Below are 13,539 nucleotides of genomic sequence, written 5' to 3'. Positions count from 1 at the left end.
CCGCTAAACGCCCTGGAATAATGATCCTGCTGCTGGGAGGCCCTGGAAGAACAGAGGAGACGGGAGGGAGCGGAAGCAGAAGCAATAGCAATAATAACCAAGGAGCAATCCAGCGGGGAAGACTTTGATCTGAGGGCTGGGAGACAGGTCTGCTGGGGTTTTTTCCTGCCTAAGGGAAGGACCTGGGATTTGTTATGGGGGAAGTAAGAGGCAGGAGCTACACCCCTCCTGCGTGGTGCTGTGCCCACCGCAGCCACGTTCTGTGTACTGTCCGTACATCCCTGCACGGGCACAGCCTGGTGCTCTCCCTCCCTCCAGATGGAGCGGGCGGGGGTGGCTGTAAGTCTGGATCAGCCAGATCTCACAGCCATGCCCTGCCGTGCAGGAGAGCCCTGCCTGCCCTGTCCCACCACCTGCCCGGAACCGAGCCTGCTGCCACCCTGTGCCAACCAACAGAGCGGTATTTCCCAGCCAGGAAACACACTCATGAAGCTCCTCAAAACCCACCCAAAGCAAGATGGAGGAAGCCACTGTAGTCCTACAGGAGCTGGAAGCATCCTACTCTCTGCCTTTTCCTTTCTCTCTTTTCTTTCCTCCTTCTTTTACTTTTACTCTCCCTCCTCTGCAGAACCAAAACATTTTGGAGACTCTGCACTCCGTGCTAGCCTATTATTCACAGAACCTCCTATCTCCCTGCTTCAGGATGCTGCCTGGATCCGACCAATTACCAGCTCCCTTGATGTATAACACCATAAAACCCTTAACCTCATTATAGAAAATTTCTTTTGAATGGCCTTTAAAAACCATCTCATTACACAGGAAGAACTGTAATTACCTTTAACGAGACTGAGATATTGTGCGAGCAAGTGCGTTTGGGCTGTCAAAACAGGAGCAGTGGGAGATCATCTCCAGCCGGTTTCGCCACAAGGGCAAACACTTTGTAATTCCCTCCCCTTCGCCACTCCTCATCCCGGCCCTCCTCCTGCCCCTCACTCCTCCCTTCTCCACGCCTTCCCTAGGCAAACACAGCTGCTCATGTTGCTCCACTTTCCAAGGTACAGCCCATCTCCTGCAGGGTGCATCTCTGAAGCTCCTGGCCTGTGCAGTGGGTGAAGCTCTTGCTGCTAACACGTGGTGGATGCTCTCCGAGGGCTGCTGTGGTCCCTGCACTGAGGGCTGGGCTTGGCCAAGTGGAGCCAAGAAGGTGACGATGTGGCCCCTGGGACATACCATTGCCACAGCTGCGGGATGACACCTTTCCCAAGCAGAGCCATCTGGTGTGACAGGGAGGGCTGAATACCCATTTACGTTCACCATCTCCCAGCAAGGAAGAAAAACACCTTTTTTGTAGGGCAAACCCATCTCTGCTCCTTTCAGCTGTGGTCTCTAGAGACCTGAAGAGTAGGGATCTGTCCCTGAAACCTGTCTGGATTTGGCCCCTTGCTGATATGATACAGCTCATTCCTGGAGGGGGCCCACAGGGGTTAAGTTTTTTTCCTTTTCTGCATACATGTGACTCAAATGAAGATATTTTTTTCCAAACAAAAATTTTTCCATGCCATCTGTCACTAATGTCAAAGCACTCCTTTGCCCAGATCCATTTTTTTTAAAAGAAAAAAATAAAAATCTAACATTATTTTAGAAAAATTTGAGTATGTGGTGCCAGAGCTGTGATATGTTTCCCTTCTCTGAAAGGAGCTGCTGCAGTGTTAACCCTTGGTGCTCATGCCCAGGGCCTCCCCCACCCCTGCCCTCACCAGGTGTCTCTGCCCTATTGTCCTGCTCATTCCTGGGGTGGTTTTGGCTGTTTCTTCTTTATTTCTGTCTTTTATTATTTCTACCTCTGGGTCGAGTCTTTTTTGGGGCTGTTTTCCTATTGACTAAGAAGCTCAAGACACTGAGAGCTCAGCTGCCACGAGTCAAGCTAATTGCTTACAGCCCTGATTGCCCTAATTGCCCCAACCACCCACACCTGGAGCTGCTCCAACCCCTGCTCAGAGCCCTATTGAACCTCAGGGCTGGCCCCCTCATGCTTTTCCAGAGCTTCAGTGTGAGTGGATGTGTCTTTTTGGGCTCCAGCCTGTGGATTTTGGGGCCTGGTTTGTTGCTGTTGCTGGACCTAGCTGCAGCTCCCACCTCTTCCTGCTGTTTTTGGAGCTATGGCCATGTACCCCATCTGGGAGGGCACCCTCTGCTGAATGGACAGCCAGCCTGTGCTGCACCCTTGTGCTCCAGGGAACACGTTTCTGAAGCCGCTGGGTGAGTTTTGACCCTGTAGTAGGGGAGCTGCTATTGAAGCCTCTTATCTGTGAGAAGGGTTAACTCCTGGGGCTCCCCGTTGCCTCTGGAGCAGGCAGAGGGAGTGCCAGTATTACACAGAGCAGTATTACAAGCAGTCTTGCTTTATTTTGTGTAAGATGGCTTTGCTGGACCGGAGTTGATAAAAAGGCTGTGCGGGAGGCTGCTATGTTGTCCCTGCTGCCACATGCTGTGCTTGCCCTGCCCTGCAGCCTGCTAGCAGGGCTGGTTTTTCCTTTCACTCTGCTTAATGCCTTGAGGGAGACCTGGACTCACAGTTTTCTCTTACACCTACTAAAGATGGCTGATAATCACCTTGGGTAGTTCCCTTCTCTATCCCAGTGTGCTAGAGGCTCTGAGAAATTATATCAGTCCTCTCCCCTACCTGAGTAGCAGCCTTAGGGCTTTCTGTGGCACCAGTCAGGGCCATTTCTGCAGCCTTCCCCCAGCTCTGGTCTCTGTGCTGTGGGAGCACAGCTCTAGCTTGTGCTTTCCTGGGATATGAGGTTTTTATTGGAGGATCTGTACCAGTGTGGGAAGGTCCTCTTGCAGTACCAGCTGGTCTGTTTGGGAGCAAGGATGGGTGTGGTGCAGGTTCCTCTGCTTCGGTGACCCTGCAGCTGGAGCTCTGCCTCTGGAGGGTCTCTGGGCAGCAGTCCTGATCTGCAGCCTGTGTTGGCTGAGGAGTGTTCCTGTCCTGCTCTAACCACCCTCTGGAGAGGGCTCTGCTCAGCCTCGATGTCTCTGACCTTTTCAGTGTTGTGCGACAGCATTGGCTGCAGAGCCACATTCGGAGCTGCTTGCTGTCTAATGAGCCTGTGGGGATTGGGGGAAAATGGGCAGCCAATAAAAATATGGAATATTGAAAAGGTCAGAGCTATTTGGTGGGGACACAATAACTCACAAAACTTCCCTGGCATTGTGTCTCTGGCTGCCAGCCCCTGGACGTGTGCCCCGGTGCAGGGGCTGTGGGCTGTAGCTGGGTGGTGGCTGCATTGCACGTGCTCCTGGGGCAGGGCTGAGTCCTGCAGGTGTGCCAGGACCTCTGTGATTTGGCACATTGGCTCCAGCTGGGTAAGCAGAGCTGGAGAAACCCTCGTCTGGAAGGAGCCATCTACACAGGCTTTGCTTTCAACTCTTTGGAGGGAGAGGCAAGCCTCTGGTCAGGGTGTTCCTTGGCATTGCTGGCAGGTTCCTGCCCTGATTCTAACATCAGGGAGCAGGGTGGACAGGGGCCTGCTTGAGGTTGTTTCAGTGTTGTGCTCTGGATTTGTGCCACAGGCAGGGACCACAGACCTTCTGGAGAGTGCTTGGTCCTGCGGAGGGGAAGGAGCCGTGGTGCATCCCTGATTGCCAGCAGCTGAGGGCGCATTCCAAGTCAGCTGTGGCTTTCCTGTGCCCCTCCTACTCGCTAACAAGGGCGAAGCTCTCATGCAAAGCTGTGCTGATTTAGCAAACCTGTGCCTTGTGAGGGCGGGGGGGAACATGCATCCAAAAGTTCCCCAGCTGACTAAATTTCTCCAGTGTTAATACAGAGGGGAATCCCCTCTTTCTGTCTCTGACCCCTACTAGTCCTCAGCTCTGTCCCAGCACATCTGTCAGCTTCTCCTCTGCCACAGGCCACCAGCTGGTGGGGACCTCACCTCTCCAGCCAAGGTGCATCTGATGGCCTTTGTGGTGACAGAGCAGGACCAGTGATCTTGCCATATGCCTGGCTATGGAAACATGCTGCAGACTTGCCAGATGCTGAGAGCAGAGGGATAAAAAGGTCTTTTAAAACCCATCACACCGTTTCACCTCACCAAACTTGTCATGACAATGCAGCATTCAAGGCTTCATGACAGCCCTGTACCACAGTGTTGGTTGCTGGGAAATACCAAACAGCACTTTGTGCAGCTCCCTTCCCTGTGGGCAGGAGACATTTGGAAATGACAATTCATTGAGCTTAAGAGTAAACATTTAAGTTCTGGAAATGAAACCAGAGCAGCAGGGGGAAAGTGCATGTTGGTGCCAGGCAGGCAGCAGCCAGGGCTGTGCACTGGCACAGCAGCTGGTCTCACCTGGGATGCTGACTCTTCTGCAGTCTCTGTGCCCACCAACTGGAACTTGGGCAAGTTTCTGGCAGAGGGGACAGTACTTTATGCTGCTTTCTTTGGTTAGATGTGATGGTTGGATTATTCTGCAGGCTCCCCCCAGCCGTGTTGCTGTGTGCCCAGCTCCTGCATGTGCCCTGACCCCAGCTGTGGGCACTGTGGATGTCTGCCCAGCCTGGTGCTTTTTACAGCCCCTGGCTTTGTTATTCCAAGCGTTTGTGTGGTGTCCTGGGGAGAGTCTGTGTGATGTGTAGTTCAGTAAATATGTAATGGGGTGTTTTGGGGCTTTATTGCTTTTATGCAGCACTAATGTAACGCTATTCAGAGAGCTCTGGCACACCCATTGGCAGCTGAAGTGGAGCAAAGGAAGGATGTTCTTCCTCTCCAAGCCCATCATCTTCCCCACTTGATGCTCTCAGCTGTGATATAGTAGTCTAAAGGTGACAACTTGTCTCTGTGAGCACTCTGAAAAACAGGCAGTGGGATCATTAGAAATGACTGTGGATTGGCCCTATTTTAACAGGGAGCAAAATATTTGGCCAAAGTCCCATTGGAGCATTTTCAGCTTTTGTGAAAACCTTCTGCTAGACAACTTGTTTCTAGAGTTCCTTCCAGAATTGGGCTCTTGGGTTTTGGATCACCTCTGTGAGGAGCTGCAAGTGCTGATTAGGGCTTTATCCAGCCCAGGAGGTGTCATCAGGCCTTAGGTGTGTGTTTGGATGGGGTTGAAAACACTGCCTTGCTTGGCATTCCCCTGATTCAGGGCAGGATTTGGCTCTTGTTTCTAACTGCACTCATCTTCCAGGCTGTTCCTAGGCAGGGCTGCTACCCTGAGAACAAAACCTGTTCCATGGTGAGCCTTGTGCCCCTATCCCACAGCACTGAGCTGCTTGAGCTTCCATGTGGATTGTGGGTTGTTGAGCCACTGTTATTCTGGATTGGTTCCTCAGCATCCTGACAATTTGGGCCCCTGGCACTTAATAACTGCAATACCTAATTTTAGTGTAATGGTACTCATTCAATCTGCTGCTCACAGAATGTGCAAGTGACATAAATTAATGTTACGCAGAAAAAGTCAAGTTTCTGGTGTGAGATCAATAGATCATAATGTGGTGATATTTGAAAATACATCTTATTAGCAGTTCATATTTTGGCACTTTCCATAGATTCCAATGAGCTCCCTTCCCTGCTGCCCTAGGGAGTTGCTGTGCGTGTGGTTGCTGACAGCATCAGTAGTCCTGTGAGATAACATTGCCTGTGCTGGATGTCACTTTGTGGCTTTTATCCCATGGGAAATGAGTGGAGAGAGTTTGGAGTGCTGTTGGTCACTGCAGGGCAGAAGCAGGAGCCTTTAGCATCTTGCAGCTGTAATGAGAAAGGCTTCTTTCTGAGCTGACTCAGGGTGTCCAAGCAGGCAGACAGCACGGAACTGACATTGTGGTGCTGTTGTGAACCAGCCTGAACAGAAAAGTGACATAGGGAGGGAGCACATGGCTGCTCTCCTGTCCTGGATAAGGCTAGAGGTTCATTGGAAGGATGCTGAGCACACCTGTGTGACCTGGGCTGTGCTTCTGGGCAGATGAGCAGAGGCCTTGAGCTTTCAGGACCCAAACAGCACCAGTTACCAGCACTGATGTGGAAAAGTAATGACAAGGGACCCCATGGCAGGGCATGGCTTTGCCTCAGCGCAGTCCTTCTCAGCCGTAGCATATGGAGATCTTTGTAGCAGCCCTTGTTTGACAGCTTAAAGTGACTTCCTCGAGGGCAGGACTCAAGGTAAAGGCTGGGTGTGTTTTGTCTGTGGACTGGGGTCTCCAGTTACTCCTGTGCTTATCTCTTCCTTCTCCCCACGTGCAGTGGATGGTGCTGGGTTGGTTTGTCTGCATGAGTCAGGCTCTTTGGCAAGGGGTTCAGAGCTGAGTTTTGCAGCCAGCTGTAATAATTTCCCTCCAGGGCATGTGTACTGTACCTCTCCCCTCACATGCCTTGTGCTGCTTCCTCCTCCTCGGGAGGAAGCTAATCTCCTCCACAGCCCTCACCCATCAGAGCAGATTAGAGCAGCTCCCAGCTCCTTTGGTGCTGCAGAGGAATTGCCAGGATCAGAGGTTTGAATTGTAGCTGTGGGGGATGATCCCTCTTTCCGTAAGCCTGGATGAGAAAGGTGGTGTGCAGTCATTCTGCATCGGTGGAGTGTGCTGGAGAAGATGCACTTCCCTCTGGTCCCCAGAGCCAACGGAGCTGTGCTGGGCTTTGCTCAAATGGAAGATGCTTGTGTACACTTCTGTAAGCAATGAAGTGACTCAGGTTGCCCACTCAGTCTTCTCTTTCCACAGACTGTTCCCAGAGTCCCTCCGAATGTGTCTGAAGCATCCTAAATAAGACCTGTGCGCGCTGTGCTCTGAGGTGGAGGCTGTACTGAGCTGCTCAGAAGAAAATAGGCCATTGCTTTCCTCACGCAGGCAGGCATTTAAAGAGCCTGTGCGGGAGGAGTGTGGGCATGTGGCTAAATCAGAAGCGAGGAGCTGTCCCCTCCTTTGGCACCTCACCTGCCTTCCATGAAATGGGGCCACTGGGAAGCCAGGCTGCAGGCTGGCTGGCTTTTTTTGGTAGCTTGCTTCGTGGCGCTGGCTTTTGTGCGCTGCTCCCACCACCCAACAGAAAGCACTAGGGAGAAGCAGCTCACTTTTTGCCTCCCTTTTCTGACCAGAGTTTCTAAAATGCCTCAGAAAAGTCAATAGCAAAACCTGCTTACCTGAAGTGGGATTAGGCAATTGCCCTTGCAGGAATCCCTGCCTTGCTCCCCTGATCCTTTCTTCAGCCAGTTGCCCAGGCAAAGTATCTATCTCTGTCTTCCAACCTGAGATGCCGTCTCTTTACTAATTAAATGAGGAATATCACCTCTTTATAATTGTCAGTTGATTTCAAATTAAAAAGGGACCTATAGGACCAGGAAGAACCTTATCCTCCCTCTGGGGACTGCCTTCCTTTTTATTTAAGTTTTTTTTCAGGCTGATAATTCCGTCTGAAAGTCTCCCGTGATACTGCGGTAACCCTTGGATGCTATTCAAGTGCATCCTGGCCCCTGGCGTGTGCTCATTGCCTCCTAATTGCTCTAAATAAGTTGGGAATGATGAAATTAAAGTGCCATTGATATGAGGCAGCCCTGGCATGCTGCAGTTACAGGCATGTGAGGGAAGTGGACAGATGGGGAGATGTTAGGATAATAGGTATTAAATGCAGATTTTACCCTGTTTGGGATCCCCATCTAAGCACAGTTCAACTTCTTGGTGCAGCAAGTTTGGCACCTCCTGTGCTGGTGCCTCAGCTGAGCATTTGGCATGGGTTGGTGATGTGCAGGATGTAAAACTGTATGACCTCCCTTAGTTTCTCAGCGGCTCCTGGATAATGGACTCTCCTGGGAAAAGGATGTACAAAATAATCCTGAGTCCCCACAATGTTGCCAGTCCTTGGGGTGATGTGGTCGAACTGCAACAAATAGGTGTGGGCTGCTGGATCTGTTCTGATTCGTTGAACAGGGCTTGTTGTTCTCTTCATTCCATTAATCTGTAATTTTGGGGCTGGATTCAAGTTTCAAACCTGAAACAACTGAGTGTTGAACCAGAGGAGAGTGGGTAAGCCCCCTGCCCTGGCATGCAGGAAAGCTGGGCTGAGATCCCAGTGTGCCTGGGAGCAACAGTCCCTGCTCCTGACCTTGCCCTGGTGTGGGGACAGCATTAGCAGGGGATGTGGGAGCTGGTGGGGTTGGGGGCTGCCCTGGGCAGAGGCTGGGCTCTGGTTGGTGTCATTCAGTAGCTGCTCCTGTGCTCTGCTCACCTGGAAATGCTGCTGCGTTTAGTGTCCTTTGCTCTCAATGAAAAGACTATTTTTGGCATAGGTAGTCAAAGAGGGAGAATGATACCTTGCTGGCTGGTGGTGTTGCAGCGTCCCATCGCAGCAGAGGGGCCTGGATAAGATCTGACTCCAGATCTTTAGCAAAGGCAGTTTTGTGACAATCTGTTCCCAGCCAGAATAGACTCATCACATCACCCACAGGGTGAAAGTCATCCCAGTCCAGCGATTCAACACTCATCCCCATGACTCAGTATCCCATCCCTGGTGCTGCAGCAAGAGCTGTCAGGGTGTGGTAACGTGATCCTCAAGGAGAGCATTTTGGCCAAAGCACCCCATTTTTGGAGCCTGCAGGGGTGGCTGATCCCAGAGCTGCAGGTCAGGATGAGCTTCATCAGTCCACAAGCACTTGTGTAGCCTTACAGGTGCACAGGTTTGGTGATTGTGCAGTTAATAGTTTTTTGAAGATGGATGGCAGGTACAGCACAGCAGTTTGCTTTCCAAAAAAATGTCAATCATTCTAATCACTTGCCTAAGATTTGGGTCAAGTCCAGCCACCTGGCTTTGGATAATAACTTTCCCAAGCCTTCTTGAGCTAGTCTTGTGAAGCGTCGGCATTCTCAGGATGGTTGAAATGGATGGGAGGTGCTCTGACATGGCAGCCAGCTGGCCTCCAGGATGGATGGCTGATTGCAAAGTGATGGAAAGTTACATTTGCTCTGTCTGAGCCAATTCTATTCCTGTAACTGGCCTTGGCTGTGACTTTGGCTTCCCTGTGGCTCATCGGATGCTCACCCTGCAACATGCTCACCTGGAGGCTTTGGGTTGAGATGGCAGGTTCCCTTGCTCTGGGCAGCCTTCCAGGCTCAGGGCTCATCTATCAGAGGAGTTCAAGACCTCTGAATTTCACCTGTTGCACATTTAAAGGCCATAAGAGTAGATTTATGGCTCTGGTCTGACCTGCTCTGCAACAGAAGCCAGAATTTGTCCCTGGCTGATTCCTTTGTCAAGTGCAGCAACTCTGAGCGCATTCAAGAGTGTGGTTCCCAAAGACACAGGAGCTGCAGGGTCTTGGCTCTGCTGGCAGGCAGTAGAGGTCTCCATGAGGCTCCCATCTGTTCCTAGCTGGGGTCTGTGGAGCAATCCCTTTGAGTAAGGGGTGCTCCTGGAGTGCCTGGGCCTATATGGGCTGTCACTGCCCATTAGACAAAGGATCATGGATGCTGCATGGGCTGCTCTGGTGACTCAAGAGTTCAAATCTCTCTGACACCTGGTACCTCCAAGCAAACAGGAGGTGCCTGTAGCAGTTGTAAATTCCTACAGACAGAAAACATCCAGCGTTTGGATGGATTTAGGGCTAAATTAATTCTATTAGCTTTCTCAAAAGGATCTGTCAGCTGCAGGTATGTCAGCATGATGCCAGCTGTGCTTTCCAGTGGGCTAGTCTCCCTGGAGCCCAGCACTCTGCAGTGCCCTGGTTGTGTTCAGATGTGTGCTCCCACCCTTTGCTGCTGCTCCCTCTGGTTGGTTAGAAGTGTACTCTGTCACAGCCCCTGGACAGCTGAGCTCACAATGTAGGATGTGGAATTCTCAACACAAGCCAAGGTGTGTGCTGTGGCCTTGATTAATTCCCAGTGAATCCTTTTCTCCTCATGTTGCCTGTGTGTCTGTCAGATCATCTCTGCTCTTCCTCTGCTTCCCCTTCCATGGCCACTTCCAGGAGGGGGCTGCCTCTGGGCTGTGTGCCTTGGGCAGGAATAGGTCTGTGCCAGCTCCTACCAAGAGGCATCCCCTTCCCTGCATGGCTGAGTGCAGGACAGTATGTCCCTGGACCTGCAAGGAAAAGCTCCTGGTGACTTTCATCAGGAAGCAAGCTGGATACTTCCACAGGACCATGGAAGAGGGGAAGCACGGGGCAGGGCTGGCTCATCTGTGCCAGCATGCTGGGTTTTGGTCTGTGCTGAAATTGGCTGTTCCTGCCAAGCACAGAGGAGGAGGAAGGAGCAGTGGTGGGTGGAAAGCCCTGGTGAGCTGGGCTTGGCATTTGTGTGGGAGGAGGGAGGGAGCAGTGCTGACTGCTCCCAGGACAAGCCCTGGAGCTGTCACCATGTGTCACCCCTTTTTGGCAGCCCCAGCCGGCTTGGCCATTGAGTGCAGTGATAAAGGTCGAGCAGGCACCAGGGTTTGTTTTGCCACCAGAAACTGCTTGATTCTGTAGGCAACTGCCTTCTTGGTCTATATCATGCAGAGCCTGGGCAAGAATTGGTCTGGGAGTGTATTTGGGGAGCAGATCCCTTGGAGTGCTGTGCTGGAGGTAACAGTGCAGTTTGTCACCTGAGGACTCTGCTAATTGAAACAAGTTTCAGTATTTTGTGGGCTTTGCATCCCCTCCAAACAAGGCTGTCTCAGACCCTGGCTGGCACTGAGCAGAGCAGGCTGCTCCTGGTCCCCACTTGCCCCAGGTGCCCAGAGATGTCCTGGCAGGATGGTGAGTAGAAGGAAGGACTTGTTTTCCCACCTTGATTCCTTGTGGCTGAGATTTCTTTCAGAGCCTTTCACCCAGAGGTGAAGTCACTTACCATGGCCACCTCTAGCAGCTGCTTCTCTGCATTGTGGGTTGTAAATGTCCCCTTAATTTAGTGCCTGCAGTGCACTAAAGCAGCAACCTTAGCACAGCCTCTGCATAATAACCAGAGAGGCTCTAGATCCTGAGCTCTGACACACAGCACTCTCCTTGACTGCTGTAGTCCCAGGAGCTGATGTCTCCTTTACCCTGGGTGCCTCAGCCTCCCCACCACTTGCTTTTGAAAGATAACTCCCTGTAAAATAGAGAGATTTAGTCTAGTCCAGCTGGGCAGGTCAGTCCAAGCAGTAATGCACTCACATCTTAAATGTTTCAATTCTTTTGGCTAAACTTCCTGGTGAAAGGTGTTTTTTTTCTCCTTCACAAAAGAGAATAACAGCTCTGACCTTGAAGAGAGAAATTATGAGGGTTCAGGGTTCTCTTCCCTTTTTTGTTGCTATTTTTCTTGCAAAATATTCCAGTTGAGAGGGATTTTTTGCTTAAACAATTTATACTCAGTGGATAGATTTATTCTGTTCAGCTGCCAGCCGCAAGAAAGCCTTGTTATTCCCTGTGGCATGGATTTTTTTTTTCCTCTCAATACTCATAAATACTCTTTGCTAAATCTGAATTTTTACTACTTGAAGCATGAAGGGACCAGGTACTCCTTCCCTGTTCCTGATGCTGGAGGAATCATCACTTGTCTCTTTTGCTGCCCTGACCCTGGGTAACCTGAGTGGTGCTCAGAACGAATTTTTAAATATCCCTCTGTCTCCCCATGCCTGATCCTATTCTGCTCACTTGTTATTTCCATCTCTCAGGGATAAAGGATGTGCAAAAAAATTGCTTTTTTGAACATCCTGGAACCAAGAGGTGCTTTGGAGGCAGCACTTCCGAATCCCACCTGGCTGCTACTTCTCATGCCTCTGCTCCCAGCCAACACCCTGCTGTCCTGGCTTTTAGCAGGAACTGGGCAAAAAAAAGAAAAAAAGGTTTCCAGGTTTAGAATCATTATTTCAAGAGAGAAGAGGAAAATGTGGATGTTTGGTTTAAAATTGTTTGAGTGAACGTGGCACAAATGCAAGGCCCTGACAGCAGGGTTGGTTTAGATTTGGGGTAGAAAAGAAATGAGGAGACTTAAAATGAAAAGTGGGCTCAGAGGGAGAAAAAAAGGCAGTGTTTCCTTTCAAATACATAAAACCTGGTGGCTTTAATGCTGATGGATCGCTTAATACTCTTTGTGAAACCATTGTGCATGACAAGGCCAGTTTTCCAGACCGGGATTGGTGCTGGTGGGTTTGGCTGTGGTAGTTCCTCGTACCCCTGGCACCTGCCTCAGTTTCCCTTCCTTTGTAGAATCACAGGATGTTTTGGGTTTGAATGGACCTTCAAGGCCACCTTGTCCCAGCCTCCTGCCATGGACAGGGACACCTTCCACTATCCCAGGTTACTCCAAGCCCTGTCCAACCTGGCCTTGGACACTCCCAGGGATGGGGGCAGCCACAGCTTCTCTGGGCAATCTGTGCCAGGACCTCCCCACCCCCACAGGGGAGGATTCCTTCCTAATGTGTAATCTAATCTTCCCTTGTTTGCAGTTTTTTCCGTGAGATTTGGGGCACTTCAGCTGCCTTTTCCAGGGTGGGCTGGTGCAGGGGACCCACATGGTGCTGGCAGCACCTCCCTTGCTCAAAAGATTTAGTTGAGGCCTGGGCTGAGATCTACAAACTCATTGCAGTGGTGAGTCCAAGACAGAGCATCTTTCCCCTGACAGACAACTCTGTCTCTCTGTGCTTTTAGCTTCTTTTGAGCTCAGATTCTCATCCTTCTCACCTCTCCACGAGTGCAATGTTTTAGGAACAGATGGGCTTAATTTCCGATTGCCGCCCCCTGAACTTGGGAGGAGGTTTGAGTTTGGAGCCAGTCTGGGTCTTGTTCCATGTGAGTCCGTCCAGCAGGCTCCTGCTCCTGTGGACACAGAGCCAAGGACCCGGCAAATTCCCCTGTCCATGATGAGAGAGGCTCTCAGAAGTAAGATTTTCTCTCTCAGTGGATAAATCCGTCTCCATGTTACCTTAGCAGTGGCAACGGCTGAGCATCTTCTTATAGGTTGATACTGTTGAGATGCTTAGTCTAAGCTGCATCTAATCCTCTTTCAGGGAGTTATCAGGTGGGTGATCTCCTACAAACAGGTTTTCCAACACCAGCCTCAGCATTTTGTGGTTTGTGATCATGCTAGAAGGGTGATGGTCCTGCAGCATCTGTGCTGCTGCCCCTGAGGTGAACCAGAGGTGAAAAGGAAAAGAAAATAAACCTTCAAGTTTCTAACCTGAACTCCGGTGAATTTTGGGTTTAGGTATCTATTCCTGCTTTCATAGGGTTTTGTGGCATGTGATTTCCTTAGCCAGCTTCTTGTGGAGGGTAAACCAGGCTTTTATAACTGATTTTGTGTTGGATTAAAGCTTTGGGATAGGTTTTTGAGAGCACCCTCCTGAATCTGGCCTGTTTTGCATCTGTCAGTGTACCCTGGGAATCTTGTCACTCTTTGAGAATCAATGGCAGATGTAAAGCAGATTTAAAATACTTCCATTCCCCTTCTGTGTGTTGAGGCCCCAAATTCAAGGCAGAATTTAGAGGTGCTGTAAATGTGCTTGAAAACTCTTGGACTGTTGAACTTGGCAATCAAAACCTGATTCCTGCTTGCTGTGAGTGGGAGCTTTGTGTGTGGTTGCCCTCCAT

General features: G+C 50.6%; 1 protein-coding gene across 3 annotated transcripts in view; it reads left to right on the top strand.

Annotated features, from left to right (window-relative positions):
• Window positions 1-13,539, top strand: part of LINGO1 (leucine rich repeat and Ig domain containing 1) — a 152,063-nt gene that overhangs the window by 74,964 nt on the left and 63,560 nt on the right. The gene's annotated exons all lie outside the window — the stretch shown is intronic.

This window comes from Lichenostomus cassidix, chromosome 10 (genome assembly GCF_008360975.1).
Source record: "Lichenostomus cassidix isolate B80296 chromosome 10, HeHo_3.0, whole genome shotgun sequence".
In the NCBI taxonomy this organism is placed as follows: Eukaryota; Metazoa; Chordata; class Aves; order Passeriformes; family Meliphagidae; genus Lichenostomus; species Lichenostomus cassidix.
This window is presented reverse-complemented; position numbering and strand designations above follow the sequence as displayed.